Source organism: Schistocerca americana, chromosome 6 (assembly GCF_021461395.2).
Source record: "Schistocerca americana isolate TAMUIC-IGC-003095 chromosome 6, iqSchAmer2.1, whole genome shotgun sequence".
NCBI classification, from domain to species: Eukaryota; Metazoa; Arthropoda; class Insecta; order Orthoptera; family Acrididae; genus Schistocerca; species Schistocerca americana.
In genome coordinates, this window is record NC_060124.1 from 398,657,698 (window position 1) to 398,664,913 (window position 7,216).

Genomic DNA, 7,216 nt, shown 5'->3' on the forward strand with positions numbered 1-7,216 from the left:
AGCAAATAGCAGGAAAACCAGATGCCAGGCTGAGATTCGTAGGCCGGATCTTAAGGAAACGTAACTCATCCATGACAGGAGTGGCTTACAAGGCGCTTGTTCGACCGATTCTTGAATACTGTTCATCAGTGTGGGTCCCTTACCAGCCAGGATTGAGTGTTAGAAAATAAACATCGCTCTTCTGCATCCAAAAAAATATTGGCACACGCGTATGAATCGGACAGTGTGTTCGTTTTCTTCATTGATGTTCACCTTCTAATAGCTAGTGTGCATCCCTTTAGCATCTGCAACAGCACATAAAGGCCTAGGAATGCTTTGTATTAAATTCTGGGTGATATCAGGGGTAATTTTCGACCATTCCTCCAGGAGCACTTTCTCCAAGTCGTTTTTACCGGACGGATGCCTTTTTCTGACTTGTGTGTCAAGATGAGCCCGCAGGTTCTCAATTGGGTTCAAATCAGGGTTCTGAGGTGGTGTTAGAACCCTTCTGGGGGCATTGTACAGTAACCGCTCCCGGGTTTTCATGGCGGTATGTTTTGGGTCTTTGCCTTGCTGGAAATGAAACACCCCAGTAAGGCCCAATGTCTGTGCACTAGCGTGTAAATTACCTCGCAACACGTCGATGTATCTCATATGATCCATTGTACCGTGGATTACAGCTAGATTTCCAACACCGGACGCAGCCATACAGCTCCAGACCATGATAACGCCCCCACCGTGTTTGACTGTGGGATGCATGTGTTTGATGTCGAGGAGCGTATTGGGCTTGCGCCAAACTTTCTTTCTTGCATCAAATCCGAAAATATTGAACTTCGATTCGTCGGTAAATATCAGTGTTCCAAAACTCCTCCCGTCTCTGGCCATCCTGATTTAGGTTTTCCGTGATTTCCCTAAATCGCTTCAGGCAAATGCCGGGATGGTTCCTTTGAAAGGGCACGGCCGATTTCTTTCCCCATCCTTCCCTCACCCGAGCTTGCGCTCCGTCTCTAATGACCTCGTTGTCGACGGGACGTTAAACACTAATCTCTTCCTCCTCCTCCTCCTCCTCCTCCTCCTCCTCCTCCTCCTCCTCCTCCAAAACTCCATTGGCTTGTTGATGTAGTCCTTGACAAACTGCAGGCGTTTCAACCGGTTAATTTCCGATATGTATGGCCTTTTTCCTGGAAGAACGTCCATGCATGTCAGCCACATTCAGCATATTTCGTACAGTTTGAGCACTAACCGTCTTGTCGGACGTTGTCTGAACAACCTCAGCAATAGTTGCTGCACTTGTAGCAGGTGCCTTCCGAGCAAGTGCGATGATACGGCGACGCTCTCAGGTTGTAGGCACTTTTGGACTTCAGGACGGCACTTATTCACTGTTGTTCCAGTCTCTTTATATTTATGAATGATAGCTCGTACCGTGGTGCAACAAACAGACATCTCGGCTCCGATTTCTCGATAGCTTTTCCCTTGTGGATGGAGCCATACCACTCTCTCACGCAACGCCACTGAATGTTCCTTCTTCTTCGGCCCCATGCTGACCACTATCGCGCAGCACAGCAACTACTAGCGACTGGGCCGTCAACAACACGCAGTGTCTATTGTGTCAGCAGATGGCGTTCCGGTATCTGAAAACCCAGCAATATTCCGAGAAGCCATGCTCTGTGCCAATACTTTTTGGAGCAGAGCAGATACCTGTTTGCCCTTAACGCTGCATTTCTTTGTGAATGGTAGGCACTGTTGGCAGAATTATAATGTCTGGTATGTGAGGTAGCACGTACATGCGCTGTGTACCGGAAGGTGCGGCGTTTGTAACCAGCAACTATAAATACGCACGTGTGCCAACACTTTTTGGTACGATTGTATTATAGATCAAGCGTCGTCTCCCAAATGCAAATGCAGTGTGCTAACCACGGCGCCACATCGATCGTTCTATTCACTAGAGTCATACATGAGGTACTATTTGGCAAAATGTTAAGTACCTACGTAAAATGATTTTCTGTCGCCGCGGGGAGTGCTTGACTGCTGATAGTACTTGTCGCAACAACGTCGTAACTTTCTAGCTCAACTCATCAGATACCAAGGAAGTCACACTGGTGAGAGGGCCGGAGAGTTGTGTATTTGGGCCGCGCTGTGTAACGCTCCGCATAGCTCACCGCGGGTTTCCGCGTGGATAAATCGGCGGCCCGCTACGCCACGTCACAGTCGGCGGCGCGGCGAGCGTCGCTGCGGCAGTGGCCGGTGGCCGGCGCGTCACAGTTCATTAGCGCCCGCCAGAGAGCACTGCGCGCCGCGTAACGTGTGCGGCCGAGCGCGACCCGCGGCTGCCCGCACCGCTTCCCCCCGGGTCTGGCCAGCGCTGGCTGGTCCGGCGCGCCGGAGCACCGCGTTATTGCGTCGCTCTTCCGGTGCGCGTACAGCCGCCTTTCGTACGTGCTGTTGACGTGCATGACACGTAATAAGAGGATGGGCTTCACACACTGCTGACCATTAAAACTGCACCAACATGAAGGCGGCACGCAACAAACGTAGAATGGGGATGAAGTGTAGTTACATGCTAGGATATGCAAATAACCATTTCAATGCAACCGCACAACCAGACAATAGTAATTCCATCTATATGTATACACATTACAAATTATAGCCCCCACTGCATTTTTCTGTCTACATGGGAAGGCTATTCTCAGGAACTACTGTAGGTAATCTGGTACAGCCGGCCACTAGCGGCCGAGCGGTTCTAGGCGCTTCAGTCTGGAACTGCGCAATCGCTACGGTCGCAGGTTCGAATTCTGCCTCGGGCATGGATGTTTGTGATGTCTTTAGGTTAGTTAGGTCTAAGTAGTTCTAAGTTCTATGGGACTGATGACCACAGCTGTTAAGTCCCATAGTGCTCAGAGCCATTTGAACCATTTGAACCCATAGTGCTCAGAGCCATTTGAACCATAATCTTGTACAGTTTTTACTAAAACACTGCGCGGTATTTTTTGGAAACCCTGTAATTGTCTCCCATTGTGGCACATACGTTTGAATTCTGGGTGAAAGTTGCCTCCAACCTTCCTGTGTAATACATGAAACGTACTCACAGTTGCCAATATGGACAACCATCAGATGTATAATGGAATATCGACTATGAAAATTTGTGCTAGACCGCGATTCGAGAGGTCGCCTTACCATTAGTGCTAATCGCGTACACTCCACGGCCAGACCCAAATTTCCAAATGTCGTCTACCTGTTGCTTATAACCTGCATTCGTAAATCCATGATGTATCGTACCTGGAAGGCTTTTACTTTAAAGTCACTTGCTCGATGTTGGCGGCCGGCCGGAGTGGCCGAGCGGTTCTAGGCACTACAGTCCGGAACCGCGAGACCGCTACGGTCGCAGGTTCGAATCCTTCCTCGGGCATCGATGTGTGTGATGTCCCTAGGTTAGTTAGGTTTAAGTAGTTCTAAGTTCTAGGGGACTGATGACCTCAGAAGTTAAGTCCCATAGTGCTCAGAGTCATCTGAACCATCGGTGTCGGCGGATAAATACGCTATTCCAGTGCCTGTGTTGTTCAGATATACGGTATAATGTTCCTCCGGACATGCATGCATGTGCGAAGGAAAAGGTATTGCAATATTGTATACGCGAATTCCATGTATTTCCTAACGACTGTCGTCGCCGCAGTGGCTGCTCCTGCGGATATGTATGCAAGGAACTTTGCATCGTACTTCTGAACAACAAAGGAGTTGCAATTTCTTATTGCTTTGTAATAGTGAAAAAGCGTGGTGCCCTTTGACTTCACCTTAGGGCTCGGCGAAGCTTCAAATAAAGTGTCGATACATGCGATAGAAAAGGTCAGGGACCAGAATCTCATGCGAGCTGTATGGTAGGTTAATAATGTCACATTGGAATCAAATTTGACCACAATTCCGTCCAACACCATCCTAGACGTATCACGTGAACATATGAGGTGTGGCCTATTTTTCATATGTATCGACACTTCATTGTTTGAAGCCTCGCCGAGCCAGACAGTGTAGGCTGTTACGCTCTTGCACCATTACAGAACAACATTTTAGGCACCACTGGGCCAAATTTCGAACTTATGCATTGCAATGGAGATAATTACGGATTTCAAGAAAATGATCAGTCAATTTTGTTGCGCAGTGTACGAGTAGATGTAGGCGCGTGGAACTCTGGACGAAATCGGACGCAAGTCGACAACAAGAACACCCAATTAACCGGCGGCAGGGTGCAGAACTACATGGAAAATGCTGTACGTGAGCCAAGTCGTGAAATGTAGCGCCACAACAGTAGGCAACCCGCACAGCGGTGGTGGGACGCGGGCAGCTTGCCGCAGGCTCCAATGCTCTACTCCAGGAACGCCGACAAATGTCAAGGCGCGCTGATGTTGTCACCCTTCCCGGAAAACGCTACGTTCTCTATTCATGACGTGTCTCCACCGATAGAACTCCTCCTTACGTTTAGTTCCTCACGCTGACACTGATAACATGCAAAGGATGAACCAACACATACCCATAGCGCGAGGATTACACTCACTTTTATTTTATAATTCACATACGAGGGGTAGTATCATATCAAAAGAATAAAGCTGCGTAATTAATTCTTTGTTTGTTTGCAGATACTTGTCAGCAGTCCTGGTACAAAACAAAATCTGGAAAAGGAGGTTAATGAAGAAATTTCCGCCATCGTCTCAGTGCCCGGACGGCAGTCACAGCACACGCTCGTAGCTTATGTTGTTAGCTGCTGTGTTGGTGGCAAAGACCCAGTACTTCCATGAATATCATCTACATAGGCCAACAACAGCATATTTCAATCAGAAATTGTACCGTCCGCAACTTAACACAGGCATGACATTCATCACTGACGACGGTCGTTTTAGCAACAGACGATGGCTTTTTATCGGTTGAGGAAGGCTGAAACTTAACCTAGTTACGCCAATTCTTACTCTGCTGTATTCCATAACCTATGACAGCATTTATATTTGCAGGTGAAGATGCAACTTAAAAGTAGCGGAACCGGTTGTGTGGGTTATACGAAGTTTCTTCAAAAAAATTCCGGAACATTCGTAATTTCGCGCCAATGGTGTGTTGGAGCGAAATGCGGGTAGCATCCCTGCACACACCTCTGCTTAATGCCGGAAGATTCATAGCTGTATTCTGTTAGTTATTACTGTTCAGTACTGTAGATGGCACATGCCGCTCGTAGTTCCATGAGATGGCAGAGTTTGAGGCTAAACGCGTTTGCGTTAAATTATGCGTGAAACTCAAGAAAACCTTTGCAGAGACTCACCAAATGATGCAGGAAGCCTACACCGATGAGTGCTTAAGCCGTACTCCGTGTTACGAATGGCTCACGTAATTTAAAAACGGCCGGACAGAAGTTAAAGATGACCCTCGTTGAGGACACTTTTCGACGACGCTCATGTCAGGAACGTCAACGAAACTGTATATGCCAATCGAAGACAGATTGTCCGAGCGGCCGCAGAAGAACGTGACATTTTAGTTGGATTATGTTACGAAATCCTGACAAAGCATGTTGGAATTCATCTTGTTGCCGCCAAGTCCGTCCCCCGGCTCATGAGTCAAGACCAGAAAGACCTTCGCTCACAATCTGTGAAGAGCTTCTGGATCGCGCAAATGAGAACGAGATGTTCCTTAAGAGAATCATAACCGGTGATGAGATGTGGGTGTACGGTTATGATGTTGAGACCAAGGCTCAATTTTCACAATGGGTCAGGAGAGGTTCTCCAAGGTCAACAAAAGCTCGTCTGGTCAGGTCAAATGTCAAAGCCATGTTGATAGTTTTCTTTGACCTTGAAGGATTAGTTCATCGTTAATTATTACTCGATGGTGCTGTCGCGACGCGTTGCGACGCCTACTAGAAACTGTGAGAAGGAGATGGCCTGAAATGTGGCTAGACAATTCATGGCTCTTGCATCACAATAAGTCACCCACACATTTATCTCTGTTGATGCGTGACTGTTGCACAAAAAACGAAACCACTGTGCTGTCTCAACCTCCATACTCTCAATAACCTTCTCTCCAAAGTTGAAAACACCGTTGAAAGGACGAAGATTTGGTACGACAGACGAGTAAAAGAAAATTCGCAGAGGGCGCATGGCGTGATCCAGCAAGAAGAGCAACGAGACCGTTTTCGGAAGTGGAATCGGAAGCGGTGTGTCAATCGAGGAGGACGGTATATCGAAGGAGACCATGCACAATAACTAAGAGGTAAGCGTGGAAAAAATTTTGTGGACAAAGTTCCGAAATTTTCTGAACAGACCTCTTAGGAACAAACACAGCTACAGCGGACCACTGGGCATTTCATTCAGTTTCATTTTAATAGTTTTAATACATGTTTTTTTAATCTTCTCTGTACAAATTGTCAAGAAGTTATGTACAACGATTTTAGTTGCCCCAGTATTAAAATTATCTCTTGTTGCGTTTGAGAAAACCAAACGAAGCACACGTTTGACGACACCGTCTCTGACGGGCCGCTTGAATTTGTACGCGCAACAGGCTGACCGGCTAACTTCAGTGCTAACTAACTCTTACATGGTACAACGTATCGCACAGATAATTATACGATATAATTAAAACAAGGTTCATTTCAAAGGATAGTGATTTCAAATAATTACAATTGTACGTAAGTAAATAATTTTTTTAACCAATGAAGAATGTGTATGCCTTCTGATAGTGTAAAGCTGATGAGAATTTAACAAAATGTTCGAGAAATAAAAATTTATTACAGAAATCATTCTAAAAGAAAAATGTCTTGGTGACACTATAGTCTTACACAGGAAGAAGATGGAATAAGCTTCGAGAACATATATATTAGTCTGTTACTCAAATTCCACTTTATATTGTGATTAGAAAAATAAGTAATAAAAATGAAAATGAAAAGGAAAATGTCGTAAATCAACAGAATAGAAGTAAATTACGAGAACACTCCAATGAAATAAATGAGAGACAGTATAATTTACAGTGGGAAGGCAGTGAAATGCAGCGGTCGCCGCTAGATGACGCAGGACGCAGGCTGCCCGTGCTTCCATCTTATTTGACCTTGACTACAGTTCGTTTTGCGCTATTCGAGGTAGCAGGCGCTCTCGAAGGGAGCAACGCACTGATCCGTGTGCTGTGTTTGTGCTGTGTGCACACAAAGATCTGCAGAAGACGGCTGCCCTGTAGACGTCTGCCAACATTCGACAGCGCACGATAACACTTCATACTA